The sequence below is a fragment of the Cervus canadensis genome, chromosome 5 (genome assembly GCF_019320065.1).
Source record: "Cervus canadensis isolate Bull #8, Minnesota chromosome 5, ASM1932006v1, whole genome shotgun sequence".
NCBI lineage: Eukaryota > Metazoa > Chordata > Mammalia > Artiodactyla > Cervidae > Cervus > Cervus canadensis.
The window spans coordinates 42,107,180-42,126,201 of NC_057390.1; the positions used below are offsets into that span (position 1 = coordinate 42,107,180).

The 19,022-nt window shown below is 37.9% G+C and overlaps 1 non-coding gene across 1 annotated transcript; it reads left to right on the forward strand.

The window, feature by feature from the left end:
- Positions 1–4,016: 4,016 nt before the first annotated feature.
- LOC122442754 lies at positions 4,017–4,124 on the forward strand. Its single transcript, XR_006269746.1, has one exon. It is a non-coding gene; the product is annotated as a U6 spliceosomal RNA (small nuclear RNA).
- The last annotated feature ends 14,898 nt before the right edge of the window (positions 4,125–19,022 follow it).

Sequence of the window (19,022 nt, forward strand, 5' to 3'; positions counted from 1 at the left end):
TACACTGAAGTACCAATTCTCAACTTTCAAAATGACCCCCCCAAAATTGAAAAGAATAAAATGGTGCTACCTTAAGGAGGGGAATTTGGCAATGTCTAGCAAATATACATGTGCATTTGTCCTTTTGCCCAGCAATGCCACGTCCGGGCTTCCTTCATAGCTCAGTCGGTGAAGAATCTGCCCGCAATGGGAGGGACCTGGGTTCAATTCCTGGGTCGGGAAGATCCCCTGGAGAAGGAAATGGCAACCCACTCCAGTATTTTTGCCTGGAGAATCCCATTGACAGAGGAGCCTGGCAGGCTACAGTCCATGGGGTCTCAAGAGTTGTACATGACTTAGCGACTAAACCAACCATGCCACTTCTAGGAAATTAGTATGAAATTACATCCTGACAAATGTAAAATGATACAAAAGTAAGATTAGTCATTATAGCGCTATTCATACACAATAGCATAATGTGAAAACAACTCAAATGTCCATCAGCAGGAAGCTGGTTGAATAATAGGGCACCAGCACATTAGAGCTATCCTCTCCAGTATTCTGGCCTGGAGAAGTCCATGGACTGTATAGTCCTTGGGGTCACAAAAAGTCGGACACGGAGTGACTTTCACTTTCAACACATTAGAGTACTGACTAGCCATTACCAAGAACAAGGACAAAGATTTCTATGAATTTTTTAATGTTTTTATTTATTTGTCTGTGCTTGATTTTCATTTCTATACAGGCTTTTATTTTTTCTTATTTTTTTCTCTAGTGCGGTGAGCAGGGACTACTCTCTAGATGCAATGCCCAGGCATCTCATAGCATTGGCTTCTCTGTGGAGCATGGACTCCAGGTTGTGAGTGCTTCAGTAATTGTGGCACATGGCCTCAGTAGAGCTCCTGGGCTCTAGAGCACAGGCTCAATAGTTGTGGTTCATGGGCTTAGTTGCTCTGAGGCATCTAGGATCCTCCCAGATCAGGTTTCAAACCCATGTCCCCTGCATTGGCAGGTGGACTACTCACCACTGAGTACCAGGGAAGCCCTATTTCTGTGAATTGATGTGGGTGTATTGAGCAGAGAAGCAAGAAATGTATAGAGTAAGAGTCTTTTGTTTAGGAAATAGAAATAAGAAATTCATAGTCTATTTTTAAACAATATATTCAGTTTTACTTAACAATATATCCATATTAGTTCAACAATAAATACGTTTATTTTGGCAAAAAGAAACAGAAGACATCAACCAAAAAAGTGACGAAACTAATTGTCTATGGGGAGCAGGAATAAGGTGGAGAGGTTAGGAAAAGCTAGGCTTCTCTGAGCATAACTCTTTACACAGTTTTGATTTAAAAAAAAAAAAACTTTATTTGGAAATCATTATATTGAAGGAAAAAATGGGACATGAGAGGATGGTCATGTCCTGGGGTCTTGAGTGAGTCCCCGGAATCAGCCACCGAGTGAGGGTTCTTGACTTTGTGCAGAAAAGAATTCAAGAGCAGGCCATAGTAAAGTGAAAAATTTATTTAGAGAGATATATACCCCACAGACAGACTGTGGGCCATCTCAGAAGGTGAGAAAACTGGAAAAGAGAGGTCACTAAAGAAATCTTTAAAGATTATTCAATCAAATTAAGAATCATTGTGTGGCAGATAATGTTGGGTTGCTTATCCAGCAGCCATTCCCTTCCTTCTTTGCTAATAGAATTCCAGATTTTCTCAAGTGTTAAGTGGTAAGATGATTATAAGGGAAGCCAACCCTTACCCTTCACTAGCCCCAGAAGATGAATTTTGATTTGTCCAGGCTAGTAATGGTGATTCAACTTTGCTTGCCAGTGATTCATTTAAGAATAAGGATGTGATTGTGGATAATGAGAGGTGAGGGAAAGTCTGTTGAAGCATTTCTGGGACATTTTCTCTGCTATTTAAAAATAGGTGTGAGTAAGGGATGCACTCTACTTCCCTTTCAGACCTCAGGATTTTGTAATGTCATAACATGGAGCTTGGAATTGCTGAAACCGTATTGCAATCATGAAGAAAGCCAAAAGAGGACAAAGTTGCTACACTGAAAAATGGACTTCAATTTAATGCAAATTTTTGGCTAAACTACTTCAGGAAATTTTGTGAGAACATGATTTTTGTTTGTTTGTTTGTTTTAGATAGTTGAGTTGGATTTCCTGTTACTTGCAAGCAAATACATCCTAACAGATCCAAAATCATTCTTCACACAGCCCCCCACACACACAAAACGAAAAAAAAATAGTTCTAAGGAATTCTGGCCAAGATAGTAAATGTAAAAAATGATTTCTGAAACCAACTGATTTAATCTTTTTAAAAGTTTATTTTGAAATAATTCAGAACTTACAGAAAAGTTTAAAAAAAATTAGCACAGAGAATTCCCATATACACCCAGAGACCACATTCAAGTTTTGTGAATCGTCCCAATTATATTTTTTATATTACCTATAAAGGATCCAGTCTAGATTCATGCCTCGTACTTAGCTGTCATGCCTCATCATACTCTCTCAACCTGGGACAGTTTCTGAGTCTTTGAGTTTCATGCCCTTGACATTTTTGAAGATTATAAGGCAAAGGAATTTTATAGACTGTCCTTGATTTGGATTTGTTCTGTAAACCCTCATATCCTATTGAGTGGCTCAATGACAATTTGTACTTTGTTGGTGCTATTAAATTTGATCATTTGAGTAAGATCATATCTTCTAATCTCCATTATGAAGTTATTTTTCTTCTTTGTAATTAAAAGTATTTTATGTGGAAATACTTTGAAACTATACTAATATCTAGTTACTCATCACATTTTTATCAATTAGTATTGGAACCCACTGATTATTCTTCCTTCAGTCAACTACTACTATGATAGTTGCCAAATGGTATTTTTCTATTTCTCTCTTACTATAAGAAAAAGCTGTCTCTTATCTACATATCTGATTCATTTGTTTATAGCATGCATCATATTTAACTCAGTGAGTTCTGTAAATATCAGTTTGATGCTCAAATTATCCCATACTTGACCAGCGGGAGCCCCTTCAAGCTGGATCCTGTTTCCTCTTGACATCTCCCCATCATTTATTTTTAGAACTTCCATCTTCTCAGCACAATAAGATGTTCCAAGGTCAACTTGTGTTTTCCCTGTTCCACTCTGGAGCCAGAGTCTTCAAGGAAGACTGGTTCCTTTTAGTGACGAGTGGTATTTAGAAACCAACATCTGGGTCCTAGATGTGTTCATTTCTAGTGGGATATTTCTGCTTCTGCACCCACTCTGTGGTCAGAGCTAGGAAATATAAATATATACCTTACTTCCATATTTATTTCTGTAACTATTCACCTATATTATAAACTATTAATTCACACTGGTAATGCCAAACCCATTTCAGTACTGCAGGATTCATCTAACATTTTCCCTTTTTGTTTTTGTTTTTTCCTTCTCAGTTGGTGATCAATCTGGCTACCATTATCTGAAATATATTTTCTCATATATTGAATCACCCAAATGAGCCAATCTCCTAACCACCCCCATGCTGCCCCCACCACTCTCTCCAATGCTCTCCTCACAATGGGTTGTGATGACCTGCTGCCATAGTGTTATCCCTGTTGCCCTGCTCTGATCCCATCCTTGTATGGGCCACCATTACATTTTCACTTGTGAAAGCAGTTGATTCTGAAAATAAATAGCACGGGAATCTTTTCTTTGCTAATAAACAGATCCTATGTGAAATCAAGGAATCATTCAAGTTTAACTTTTTAACATTTGAATGGTGGTATTAAAAAAAGTATCCGGTCTAAAAACACTGTTGGCTTTTAAAAATACATTTATGCTGGTTTACTTCAGAGAAAATCATAAATAAATATGAAAATGAAAGTGTGTAATATTAAAACTGACTTAGGAAAATAAAAAAAAATACATTTAAAACACCTTGAACAGGCAATAACAGGAGTAAATCACAAAAATATTATAACCATGCAAAAACAAAAAACAAACCCAGGTATGAAAGAGTCTTTACATACTGTGTTTTACATACTGTGCCCACTTTGGCACCATATATACTAAAATTAGAACTATACAGGAAAGATTAGCAGGATCTCTGTGCAGAGATGACACAAATTTATGAAGAATTCCTCTATTTTGTTATACGTATCTTACCATGTTAAAAAATAATAAACTAGAAAGAGTATATATTGTAACATTCCATCTAGATGAAACCTGGAAATAGGAAAAATTGAATCTATAGTAACAGATAGCAGATCAGTGGTTGCTTCATTCAAGGGGATTTGCTGCAGAGGGGCATGATGGGGAACTATGATGGAAATGGAAATTCCATTTTGGGGTGATAGAAATGGTCTATAACTTGATTATAGTATAAATTTGTTAAACACTTGAAATGCATACTTGAAATGCTTTTTATTATATGTAAATTATATTTCAACTAAATTGATATTTAAAATATTGAAATTATAGAATTCTAAAGAGCTGGAAAGGACCTAAGTGTCTCCTGCTTTTTCAGATGATAAAAATTGAGGTCTAAAGAGGCTAAATCATTAGACCAACTAGTTGGAGAATAGACTTAAATTTTCAAATTTCAACTAGTTCAGTATCTTTCTGTGCCTGTGTCTTCTTTCTTGACATGACAGGATGCCGGGCCAGAAAAGTGCTCTGCAAAAGATCAAATTTGTGTTTTTCCTTTCACAGTACAGGTTAGGGTAGAGAATGACAGAGGGAAGCTTTACTTAGGATAGGCAAGCAGTAAGGAGCTCTGAATGTCCTGGGAGAAAGGCATAGCAGGACTTTCTGTGTTTTACTATAAAAATTTTTTTAAACTGCCTCATTTTTTAGGAAGTGGTGCTTGCTGTAGAGAAAGGGAGAAATGGTGGTTCTGCACATTGAATCATCCTGACCCAGCCCTCCTGTGACTGTGTGTGACCTGCTCAGGTTGATTGTGAAGAGTGGGCCCTTGGGAGGCCAAATGTGGCATGTCCTTGGCAAACAAACTAAGCTTGTCTTCCTTGTTCAGCCTCATAGCAGGAATATAGACCTACAAGGGCCTCATCTACAGGAGTGGACAGGTACTGCCTTTTGGATCAAAGGGGACAGGTTTCCAAAAGTGACAGTGTGAGATGAGAAACTATGGCATTAGCCAATTGATCAGGCTATAATTAAGAAGAGAACAGATCCTGCATAAGTCATTGCTTGTCAAATCTGGGCAATCTATGGGGGAGTGTTCTCCAGGTGGGATATAATAGGCATCCTGCGAAAAGGGCTTTGGGTGATTAAGCAGTTGTTTGGAAAAAACAAAAGCATTGCAAATACGTAGGTACTTGAGTCTGTGAAGCAGGTTATAGTAATTTTACTGGAAATGTTAATTCATCCATGCAGCAGTATTTATGAGCATATACTTACTGTGTGTCAGTCCTTTGCTAAGAACTAGGGATAGTGGCTACACTCCTAGAGTTTAGGAGGTAGAGGTAAGATACTTCACAAAATAGACTGCTGTGCGGTGGGGAGCATGAATTCCAATGGAAATTCAGAGAATAGACCCCTAATCTACCCTTCAGGTGAGGGGAGGGGAGATCAGGAGATGCCTCTCCAAAGAAAGTAACATTTGAGGTATAGAGCTGAAGTAGAGGCTATTCATAGGAAAGGGATGACATTGTTGTAGGAAGGTGGAGACAGAATAAAGAAAGCCTGGAGATAGGATTTGAATCTTTATGGTAAGGCAAGTGTAATGGTTTGATGGACCTGGAATAGAGTCAGAGTAGCAGGAAAAGATGAGAGATGAAGACCTGGAGACATAGGCTTTGATCCTAAGGACAATGATGAACCACTGAAGGGTGTTAAATGGGACAGTGGCATGAATATAATGTCTAGAATATTTTTTCTGTTTTTTTTTTTTTTCTGGAAAGAATGGACCAAAGAGACTTGATATACATGGTGACCATTAAGACACTTTTTGGACTGAGTGAGAATGATGGAGGGAAATAGATCTCAGTTAGGAGATACAGGACTTCCCTGATAGGTCAGTTGGTAAAGAATCCACCTGCAATGCAGGAGGCCCCAGTTCAATTCCTGGGTCAGGAAGCTCTGCTGAAGAAGGGATAGGCTACCTACTCCAGTATCCTTGGGCTTCCCTTGTGGCTTGGGCTTCCTTTGTGGATCAGCTGGTAAAGAATCCACCCATAATGTGGGAGACCTGGGTTCGATCCCTGGATTGGGAAGATCATCTACTGAAGGGAAAGACTACCCACTCCAGTATTCTGGCCTGGAGAATTCTATGGACTGTATAGTCCCAGGGGTCGCAAAGAGTCAGACACAACTGAGTGACTTTCACTTTAGGAGATACAACTTTTCAGGACTTGATTGAGTTTTAGGGATGAGGGAAGAGAGAGTAGTACTGGATGATGCAGTTTCTGACAGATGATACATCTGAATAATTATAACATTTTTATGCATATAAGTGGAGAATAACACTCAAGGCAACCCTTGCTATCCAAACTCGGGAACTTGATATTCAAGAAAATTTTTGGATAATTTCTTTTTGTCTCAGTTCAGTTCAGTTGCTCAGTCATATCCAACTCTTTGCGACCCTATGAACTGCAGCATGCCAGGCTTCCCTGTCTATCACCAACTCCTGGAGCTTGCTCAAACTCATGTCCATTGAGTTGGTGATGCCATCCAACCATCTCATCCTCTATCTAAACTCCTGCTATTAGTTGACACTCAAGAACAAATAGATTTGAATAATGCAATTTCTTTGGATTTCCTACCTAAATCTAGGAACGGAAATTCAGATAGATAGTAGTGTATTTGTAGTATATTTGTTTATTTATTTTTAATATTGTCCTGCTTGTACCATGCAGCATATGGGATCTTAGTTCCCTAGCCAGGGATCAAACCTACGCCCCTTGTAGTGAAAGTGCAGAGACCCAACTACTAGCCAGCCAAGGCAGTGTTCCTGGGTTCTGTTTTTTCGTTTGTTTGAATTTGGTTGTGCTGGGTCTTTGTTGTTGTGCACCAGCCTTCTCTAGTTTTGGTGATCGGGGGTTACTCTTTGTTGCAGTGCATGGGCTTCTCATTTTGATGGCCACTCTTGTTGTGGAGCACAGACTCCAGGGTGCATGGGCTTCAGCAATTGCAGCACGTGAGCTCAGTAGTTGTAACTCCTGGGCTCTAGAGCTCGGGCTCAGTAGCTGTGGCACACCGGCTTAGCTGCTCCACAGTAGGTAGAATCTTCCCAGACCAGGGATCAAACCCATGTCCCCTGCATTGGCAAGTTGATTCCTATCCACTGTACCACTGGTTCCTATTCACTGTGGGAATCCCCTGGTTCTGCTTTTTAAAGAAAGTTTTGTTTTGTTCTGTTCCTTGCCATGTAGGTTCAATATTTTAGATTAAAAAATTCTATATAATGAGATACGAAGTTTATATTTTAATCAGTTGGTATTTAGGAGAGAGCTCCCAAGACATATGGTATATTAAATGTATTTGTATGACAAATTTAAACTTTTAAATATGAGTAGCTCTACTTTTTAGTATGTTAGTTTCACATAATTGGCATGTTAAGAACTAAGGAAATATATTTTCTGTCAAGTGACCAATTTGACAAAAATCTATTATCTTTACAAAAAGCAATACAATGTTTAAAATACTCAGCATCCATTGTAAGATTTCAATAAAGAAAACAAAACCAATTTGATTCTAGTAACAAAAAACTTTTAGCAGAGTTTTATAATAAAAATTCCATATTCACTTCTGGTATAACAAGGATCTTTATCACTATTTGACTTATATGACTTACCATATTTTTTTCTCCAAATTTGACTTAAAATGTGTGTGAAAATATCTAAAAAATATCAGTGATGATTCTCTGGTATTCCAACATAGTTTTTCAGAGTCAGAGGTGACAATATATATCAAATGTCAAGGCCTTTTTGAGATTTGTGAGGTTTCAAACTGTTGAAATATGACTGAAAACTGCAATAGTATTTATATGGGATTGGATAATAAGAAAATTTTTAATTTTAATGTTTTCTCTCTCAGCAAGACTTCCTTGAGTGATAGATCACTAGAGTTCCCTTCCATAAAGCAAAAACATAAGTTTTTCCATAGACCACCAGACATGTTTGGACTTTTATCTAGGCTATATAGATTTCACATAAGCTTATACTTACATGTAGTGTATCTATCACCTACTTCTCAACATCTCCTAAACTCTCACAACATCCACCCCCTCAACTAATGCCCCCATCCCACTTCACTGTTTACTGAAAAAAAAAATAATCCTTTCATTATATATATATATGATTTACCTACACCTGCAGCCACCTTTTCCTTGCCTCCTGCATCAAAATTGACTTTGTTTCTGCCTGGATCCTTTGGGCTGTCACCTTGCCAAGGTTGCCACTCCCCTCTCCTACATCAGCTCTATCAGGATATGCCACCCCCAAATACACCTTTTTGGTATATTATTTTGAGCCGAAGGCACTTAAGAAACAGCAGATGCAGGAAGAGCTCTTTGACCTCCTTTTTTTCTACCTAAAACCAGGCCATAAAATTCCCATAGACTGGGAATCAATGCTGAAATGGATCTCTACAAACAAACTTACTAAATAAAATAACTCATCTATTTCAACCTGCCCCCATACATATCATAGCCACTTTCCTATAATTTACTATACCAGCTCAAACCTCTTTGTCATTTCTTCACAAGTTTATTGTATCTTTGTCTAAAAGGTATAAAAGCTTTCTAATCTGGTCACTTCTTCATATCTTCAGTCTCTTGTAAAGGGCCCATGTGCATGTAAAAATTTAACAAAACTTGTATGCTTTTCTCCTGCTCATCTAAATGTCAGTTTAATTCTGAGGTTGAACCCAGAAGTTAGAGAATTTCCCCTCTCTCCATACCCATCAGCTTAAAAACATGTCTCAACTCATGCTTTAAATCATTCCTCTTGACTCAACATTTACCCTTCAGCCACTATTCCATCTTGCCATTCTCCCTCATAGCAAAACTTGAATTTTTCCTTAGCAGTGGTCTTCAAAGTTTTTTTGTTTGTTTGTTTTTTGCCTGCCCTGGGAGATTTGGTAAAGCTATGTACCCCCTTGGCACATAGCTTTTCAGTTTTTAGTTTCCCCTTGGCAAACATTTTTAGTTTAACATTTAAATTTTTTCATGCTCTTTATATAGTTGGAAAGGCTGTAATTTCCAGAATATTGTATGTATTGGTGCTTTAACACTGCCACATCATTCTTTAAAATATACTCAGTACATCTAAATATGAAACTCATCATTCACTAAAAAACCAAAAACAATTTAAAAAGCTCATCTTTAGCACACAAATTTTATTATTTAAAATCAATAAAATTATTAATTTTAAAAATAATTATTCATTATTCTTTTTAACTCCTAGTTCTAATTTACTTCCCTCATAGAAATTTACCCTAATGTAATATATCTTTTACTTCAAAGTTTTTTACTGATTACCTGTCATACTTCTTTGAAAAACAGTATATGAAATTAAAATGTTTACAGTTTTCCTGTGGCCAGAAGCCTCTAAAAGTTAAACAGTGTCTCGTGGGTTCATTGTAATTATTAAAACATAACAGAGCAAAATCACACTGAAGTAAAATTTTATTAGAAATGCTATCTTTTAAAAAAAAGTATTTATTTGGCTGCACCAGGTCTTAGTTGAGGCATGCGGGATCTTTAGTTGTGACATGCAAACTCTTAGTTGGGGCATGTTGAATGTAGTTCCCTGACCAGGGATCAAACCCAGAACCCCTACTTTGGGAATCTTAGCCACTAGACCACCAGAGAAATCCTGGAAATCCTATCTTAATGAAGCGAGTAGATTTTTTTTTTTTTAATTGGCTTACATATTTTCTCTCTTTTATTTTTTGTGTTTTTTTGGCTGCATGGTTTGTGGGATCTTAGTTCCATAACCAGGGAAGAAACCTTGCCCCTCGGCAGTGAAAGCTTGGAGTCCTAACCACTGGATCACCAGGACTTTTCCTAATTGGCTTATGTTTTTAAGCATAGCTTACTGCTCAGAATGCTGGGCTCAGCATCAGTTTATATTTCAATTTTTCATTTTTATGTGATAAGAAACTTGTTCACATTACTAAGTAGAAGTATAAGAAATTGATACAGCAATATCAGTCATTTCTTTGGACTCTTAAATTAATGCCCCAAATGACTCGTGTACTGTCATCACATTGTTATCTGTCATCTTCAATTTGGTTGAAAGGAAAGACTAAGAAAACACCCAGTGTTCAAAATAACTTTGAATGTCCGGATTGGGGAGACTCTTCCAAGCAGGCACTGTTGGGTCCTGGCTGCAGTCAACAGTTTCTGCTTTTTCAATTCATTGTTCAGTGTTGTGAATTGTCCCCTCTGCTTGTCATCCCTGGACATTTTACATCCTGGGCAACATGCTGTTGTTATACAAAGAGATGTACACCTTCTTTTGTAAGAAAGGGAAAAGGAGTGGCTGCGAAAGCTGACATGGGAAAGGGGAAGCTGTACCCACAACACAGGCCTGCTCTTGGGAAGAGTGTTTTTAGAAAAACACAATTTTAGGAAAGAGTTCATATGAAACTGAGGACCTGAAAATTGGTCCCTTGGAAAGTCTTTGTGTGCCCTAGTTTGAAGGCCACTGGTATACACATGCTTTTTCTACTGACTCCTATTCTGTTAAAATCCACCCTAAATGCACCTCTGTCCCCACAATGCCACTGAACATGCTTTATGGCCATCAACAATATCCACGTTGCTAAATTCCAATAAACATCATCTAAGAAATAATTAAAGCTTCAGGAAAAAGATAAAAAGAAATTCTAATGTAGAAGTCTGACCCAAAGTAGCTATTAAAGAATTTACCCTCACAGTGGTCAAACACAGTAAGTGCATTTTATAACTAAACATTAATAAAGACCAGGACACAGGATACACTAGTTTATGGACAGGTCTCCTGGTCCAACTGGCTCCAACCAGGAGTGCCGTGGTGGTGCAAAGCTGCATTTACACAGCCATGGCTTCAGTCCATTTTCTGAAATAAGCTGTCCTATTAGAGCTTTGATAAAGCATCTGGCTAGTGATGAACAGCTTCTGAAATGGTAGGAAAAGCTGTGCACTTCAAAGAAACCTTTGGCTCAGCCATCACCATCTCCCCCACTTCGTAGCAGGTACTATCTGACATTCCAAACTTACTTAGAAAAAAATTTAAAATACTAAGGTAATGCTTGGCAGGACTTATTTAAAAAATTCTCTGGTCCCTAAAGAAACTTCTTCGGGCCATATATAACCAGCTTTTGAACACAAGCTGCTTTGTAGGGTGAGGAGAGTGGAGCTAACGTTATAGCTTATTGGGGAAAACAGTCTTTAAGCATCCAGAACCACCTCTCTAAGGATTTAGTTTAAAAACCTTGGGCACTGTCTCCAGAGCTTTCAAAAAGTCTCACAAAATGCAGAAACATGACCGGTGCAGCATCCTTTTTGGAGTCAATGGTGCCTTTCAGTAAGGTTAACTCTCCATCGCATCAACCAAACTGGAAAAGCATCTTTTTCTCTGTGAATAATAGATTCCGGCCACCCCGCTCCCCAGCCTATTCTTTCTGTGCGTCTCTTTCTCTGTCTTGTAAGTATATAGTTTACTATTAAACTCCTGACACGCTTGAAAGTCATTTATCATCTATTTCGTCCTCAATATAAAGCATCAACTTGAAACACTAGCTTTAGACACTGTTTAGAGAGGCTGTGATGACTACCCGCTGATGTGATGCAGTGGGGTTTTTTGTTTGTCTAAGAGCCATGGGAAGAAGTCTGTTTGTAGTGGAATTCCTTCTTTCTTCAAGTCGGGGACGTTTTCCAACAGCAGGTGGCCAGGTGACGCTCACAGCGTCCGCAACCCGAAGGTACAAACGCCTTCAGTTTTTTGTGGAAAATGTCCCAGTAGGGCGGGCTTAGGAGCATGCGCAACAGATGTTCCGTTAAGAAACCTCTGAGCACGCGCACAGACATCCGGACTGGGGAGACTCTTCCGGGCATGCGCTGTCGGGTCCTGGCTCCTGTCAACCGCGGCAGGAGAATCGTGTGTAGTTCAGGGCCCCCCTTGACCGGATTCCAGACTCCTGGAAGAAAAGCTGGTATATTTGTTTTTATGACTGGAGTTTTAACATCTGTTTTTTCTTCTTGAATAATTTCCCCCCTAAATACAAATATATATTGAATACTCATTGTAAAATATCTAACAATTTACATTCAAAATCCACTAGAAAAATAGGCAAAGAACCGGGGAACAAAGATTTCACAGAAAAAATGGTTACAAATAGGCCTCAAACATACAAAAAGATGTTTAGCATCAGTTGTAATGAAAAGCTGAGTGTCCTCTTTGCGGCCCCATGGATGGTAGCTAGCCAGGCTCCTCTGTCCATGGAATTCTCCAGGCAAGAATACTGGAGTGGGTTGCCATTCCCTTTCTCGAGGGGATCTTTTAGACCCAGGGATCGAACCCAGGTTTCCTGCTTTGCAGGTGGATTCTTTACCAATGTAGATACCAGGGAAGCTGCACTGAGTTACTGTTACGTACTTACTGGCTTGGCAAACAAGGAAATGTCTGGAGACATACTCTGTAAGAGGATATGGGGAAACAGGCACTGCCTCAGTGCAGATGGAGGAGGAGAATGTCACAACCCTTAGTGTTTACCAGACTGTAGGTGTATTTACACTTTGATTCAACTAAATCCATCTTTGAGGACTTCTTACTATAGACACACTTGCTTACATATGAAATGATGTATGAGGCTGTTGGTTGTAATTAGGTTGAAAATTACCCAAATAACCATCAGAGGGCTGATTTTAAAAACTATAATTACATATGGACAGTGGAGCATTATGCAGCTGTGAGAAAGAATGAGGAAGTTCCCTGTGTACTGATATGGAAAGATCTCCAGGATGTCTTGCTAAGTTAAAACACTTTTGTACTTGGGTTTTTTAACTTAGCAAGTAAGATATGCCTTTTGTGTAGGACAGGAGAATAAGATTTTATGATCCTTTCTTGTTTCCACATAAATAAATTCTGGGAAGATACCCAGGAAACAATCATAATTTCTTGTGGGGTGGAGGGAAAGACAGGGTGAGGGACTTCTCGATGCATGTGTTATAATTTACTGGCTTTTGAACCAGGTGAATGTTATCCATTAGAAGTAAAAAATTATCACTTTTAAAATATTCAGAAATATGTACTATAAAAGATGAAAACTGTCCCCTTCCTTCTAAAGATAACTACTATTAACAAGACCAAGAGCTTTGGTTTTAAAAAACCCTTTTCCAGGACTTCCCTGGTGGTCTAGTGGTTAGGAATCCACCTGCCAATGCAGGGGATTTGAAATCATATGAGAGCAAATAAGGCCATGAAGAATTATGTGCCAAGATTCAGGAGAAAACAGAAAGATGGTTTGATCTCTGGTCCAGGAAGATCCCACATGCCACAGAGCAACTAAGCCCCTACACCACAACTATCTTCTTTCAATATCTTACTTGATTTAATCGTAAATGTATTTTAAAAATTTAATTATCATGCATGTTATTTACATGCTTCAGAAATATGGAGGAAAGGGTTTTTTAAATTTTTATTTAAGGAAAAGGTTTTTAAATTTTTTGGCTCTGTTGGGTCTCCATTGCTGCTTGCAGGCTTTCTCTAGTTCTGGAGAGTGGGGACTACTCTTCATTTTGGTGCTGGGGCTTCTCACTGTAATGGCTTCTCTTGTTGCAGAGCGTGGGCCCTAGAGCATGCCTTCCAGTAGTTGTGGTGCAGGGGCTTAGTTGCTCCATGTCATGTGGGATCTTCCTGGACCAGAGATCAAACCTGTGTCCCCTGCATTGGCATGTGGATTCCTAACCTCTGGACCACTAGGGAAGTCCCAGGAAAGGGTATTTTAAAACCGAAAGCTCTTGGTCTTTTATATTTTTAAATTTATCCACCATTTATATTTGTTAGTCATTTGAATATCCTCTTGTGTGAAGTGTCCATTCAAGTCTTTTGCCCATTTTCTGTTGGGTTGTCTTTTTCTTATTCTTTATACTTTCTGAACATATTTCCTTTGTACATAAAAACTTTTGGCTTCTTTTTTCACTTTAATATATTTTGGTGAACAATAGGTCTTTATAAAAATCTATTTATTTTTAATTGGAGGATAGTTGCTTTACAATATTGTGTTGGTTTCTGCCATATAGCAACATGAATCATTCATAGGTATACGTGTGTCTCCTCCCTCTTGAACTTCTCTCACCTCCCACTCCATCCCACCCCTGTAGGTTGTCACAGAACACCAGATCTGAGCTCCCTGTGTCATACAGCAAAATTCCACTGGCTATCTAATTTTACAAATGAACAGAAAGTGTTAATTTGATATGGTCCAATTATCAATTTTTAAAAAATGAGTGGTGCTTTTTCTTTGGTACTGTTTAATCTGCCTTTAAACCTATTTATTGAGTTCTTAATTTCTGGGTTAGTTGCCAAATTTGTCTTTTCTCTTTGAACATATTAAGCATTGCTACTTTAAAATCTATGTCCGATAACTCCACTCGCTGGTTCTCCTTTGGGTCTTTTTTTTCCCTTGATTTTTGAATACATCAATTTGTCTCCTTGTATGCCTGGCTTTTTTTTTTTTTTTTGAAATGTGGTTATAGAGATAATTTGAAGCCTCAAAGTAGTGCCCTTTTCCTCAATAGAGAATTCATGTTTCCTCCTGACAGGTGGCTACAGACACTACCAATCTCAGAGCTACTTAATCCACTCCAAAACTGAGATAATTCAGAATTGGGCTTTAGTGCTTATGAGGGCCTGTTCAACCTACTCCTAGAGTGTGACCCTTTGCATCTTAACCTAAAGCCTGAGGATTTGCTTTAGATCATATTCCCAAACCCCATGAGTCTGTACAAAGCTCTGTTTAGCTTCTCATCTGTTTTGCATCTTCTGAAACTGGAAGATTGGCAGAGCCCCAAATACTGGACTCAGCTACCTACTTCCATCTTTCTGTTTTCTCCTGAATCTTGGCACATAATTCTTCATGGCCTTATTTGCTCTCATATGATTTCAAACATATATTTTAAAATAGTCATTTCTAGTTGTCCTCTAGGAAAATTGGTCCAAATTGCCTATTCTGCAGAACTTTTTTTTTTATAACTTAAAAAAGTGCTTCAAGACTTCTTTAAAGGGAAAAAAGTTCTTTAGTTTTATGTTCTTTTTTTGTGTTTTGAGAGTAAGACTGGGTCTTGGAGCTTTATTGATATGGTAATTTAAAAAATAATTTGAAATATTTTACAGCTGATTTTCATACAGATTTTTTTAAAGCTATTAATGCTCTTTAAACCAGAAGCTCTCAGGACTTAAGTGCTGTGTGTTGGGGTCATGGGTAGTGGAGTTAAGAGTTGGAAATGGAGAGTAGTTGGAGTACCTTCAAGTTGATTTTGATAGCAGCATGTCTCTTTTGTACTAACACTTCTCTGTCGTCATCTCTAGCTCTCAGTAGTGTTTCATGCAGGTGACCACTCTATTCTTCATTTTCTCTGAGACCTAGTTCTGCTCTTTTTCTCTCTCACTCTTAATTTCTATTTTGCTGACTTATTTTCCTTTTCCCAACCTCTGGTTCCCTAGTGCTTAATCTAGAGGTCTCTCTCTATCTAAATTCTCTTCCCAATTAATCTCATGCAGATCTATGAGGTTAAATATTTTCTTGGCAGAAAAATCTCAAATTTACATCACCAGATACCTTACCATATCTTCTATCCCGTTATCTCCTTTTTTCCTTTAAAATTTTGAGGTATAACTTACACACAGTGAAGTGCACAAATCTTAAGCATACAGCTCAATGAATTTTACATCCATGTAGCCACCACCTAGATCTACACGAGGCATTTCTACATGCCAGAAGGTTCCGTTGTGGCCTTTCCATTCAATACCCCCTTCTCAAAGATCTCTGTTATGACTAAAGTTTTGCCTGTTCTTGAACTTCATATAAATGGAATCATACAGTGTCTATCTTTTTGTGTCTGGCTCCTTTCACTCAACAAAATGTTTTAAACATGTATCTGTGTTGCTCTGTGTATCAGTAGTACATTCTTTCTATTACATAGTATTCCGTTATATGAATATTCCACAGTTTTATTCATTTTCCAGTTGTTAGATGTTGATTTTCCCCAGTTATATTTTACTATTATGAATAGAGCTGGTATGTTATGAACAATTTTGTACATCTTTTTTTTTGAAAGATGTACATTTAAAGATGTACATCCCACCACACTCTTGGAAGATCTGATTGGATGGCTTACATAATAAAACATTCTAAGAGAGAAAAAATGACCTTGACTTTTTCAAGTTATTAAATTCAGTAACAGTCTTTTTTTAAAACCAATACCTAAAATGAGGGGTTACAAATCTGTGAAGATAACTGAAATCATCAGTTTACAGAAAATTATAATTTTCCAATCCTAAGAAAATTTTCAAGAGAACTTGAAAATTTTATTGATTCCCTATCCCAGTGATTTTCTTTCTTCAAGGCACTTGCAAATCATTAGCAATTTCTGTATCAGGTGAAGAAATACGTGCACACAAATATTTGGTTTCTTTATGCTGGTTGTAATTGCACCAGGGGGACAAACAGCAACATGTGCAGTGGCTGAGACACTCTCAAACCACAGATCCAGTACCTTCTGTTGACTACTTCAGCCTTCTTCAGTGATCTTATTCTTTTCCTTTACTTCCTAGCTACTCAGAGTGTGGTCCTCAGACCAGGAGCATCAGTTTCACTTAGGAGCTGCATTAGTTATTTTCTGTTGTGTGACAATTTATTCCAATATTTATCAGCTTAAAACAACACACTTGGGACTGTTTAAGAGAATAATCTCTTAAACAGATGGTGTTGGGGAAACAGGATATTCACATGCAAAAGAATGAAATTGGACACTTATCCTACACCATACACAAAAAGAATTTCAAAATATATTAAACACTTAAAGGAAAAATCTTAAGCTGCTAAAATTAAAAATTAAAATTCTTAAGGGAAAATCTTCATGACACTAGTCTTGGCAATGATTTATTGAATATGATGCCAAAAGCACAGGCAATTAAATAAAAAATAGACAAGTAGGACTACACCAAACTAAAAAGCTTCTGCCCAGCAAGAGCAACAATCATCAGAGTGAAAGGCAACATACAGAAAGGGAGAAAAGTATTTACTAACCATGTATCTGATAAGAGATTAATATCCAAAAAATATAAGGTACTATTGCAACTCAATGACAAAACCACTACCAACAACAAAACCATATTAGCTCAACATCACTAATCAGGGAAAGGCCAATCAAAACCACAATGAAACATCACCTCACACATGTTAGGATGGTCAGTATCAAGCAATCACTCAACAGTCAACAAGAGTTGGCAAGGTTGTTGAGAAACTGCAATATTTGCACACTGTTGGGCAGGAATGTGAAATGTGCAGATGAAAAAAACAGTATGGAAGTTCCTAAAAAGTTAAAAATAAGACTACCATTTTTGTTCTTGATTTAGTCACTAAGTTGTGTCCAATCCATGGACTGTAGCCTACCCGGCTCCTCTGTCCATGGGATTTCCCAGGCAGGAATATTGGAGTGGGTTGCCATTACCTTCCCCAGGGGATCTCCCTGACCCAAGTCTCCTGCACTGGCAGGCAGATTCTTTATCACTGAGCCACCAGGGGAGCCTGAGACTACTATATGATCCAGCAATCCCATTTCTGGATATTTATCCAAAAGAATTCACATCAGGATCTTGAAGACATATTTTCATTCTCACACTTATTAAAGCACTTTTCACAATAGCCAAGGTATGGAAACCACCTAAATGTCTATTGTCTAATGAATGGATAAAAAAAAATGTGGTATATAGGGACAGTGGAATATTATTCAGCATTAAAAAAAGAAGGAAATTCTGCTATATGTGACAAAATGGATTAACTCTGAGGACATTATGCTAAGCCACAGGAGGATAAATACTGCATGATTCTACTTATATGAGGTACGTAAAAGAGCCAAAGGCTTAGAAGCAAAAAGAATGGTGACTGCCAGGGGCTTGGAGGAGGAGAAATTGGGCATTAAAGTACAACATGTAAAAAGTTTCAGTTAAAAAGTAAAAACTCCAGAGATCTGCTGTATAACATTGTGTTTATATTTAACAATACTGTACCGTACACTTAAAAATTTATTAAGAGGGTAGATCTTATGTTAAATATTTTGAGCATCATTTTCTTAAAAGTATCTTCTAACAGGTCAATCTGTAGAGCTAATTTGGCTAATAGCAGCTTACCATCAGGAGCATGATCCCCAAGGGTATTGTGACCCTTCAATCTCAGGACAAGGGACCATCATACTAGGTACTCAAAGACAGATACTGCACAAATGAAAACAAATTTTATGGATGCATTTCCACAATAGGCAAAGTCACTTCAGTTGTGTCCAACTCTTTGTGACTGTATGGATTGTAGCCTGTCAGGTTCCTCTGTCCATGGGATTCTCTAGGCAAAAATACTGGAGTGGATTGCCATGCCCTCCTCCAGGGGATCTTCCTGACCCAGGGATAGAACCCAGATCTCCTGTGGCTCCTGCATTGGCAGGTGGGTTCTTTAGCACCACTAATAAGTGTTTTTAATTCTCAAAGGAGAGAGTGATATCTTATTTATTTATGTAATTTCTCAAAAAAATTGTTCTCTGAGAAAATCTGACATAGTTTTGGCTTAAAACTGAAAATATATCTATTACTTAGAACAATAGAGAATGAAAAGCACTATTACGAGAAAGGAGGCAATTTCCAAAAGATTGACACCACCCTTCTGTAAGTAGCACATTTCTCATTAGAGGGAGCTCAGGATCCACTGGTTAATGCTAGAGAAGCTAACTAAAATGTCACTTCACTGTGGGATAAACGATTTGTTTGAGTAAATATGACATCAATTTCTAAAACCTGGGAATATTTCATATGCCAATTTTCTTTCAACTA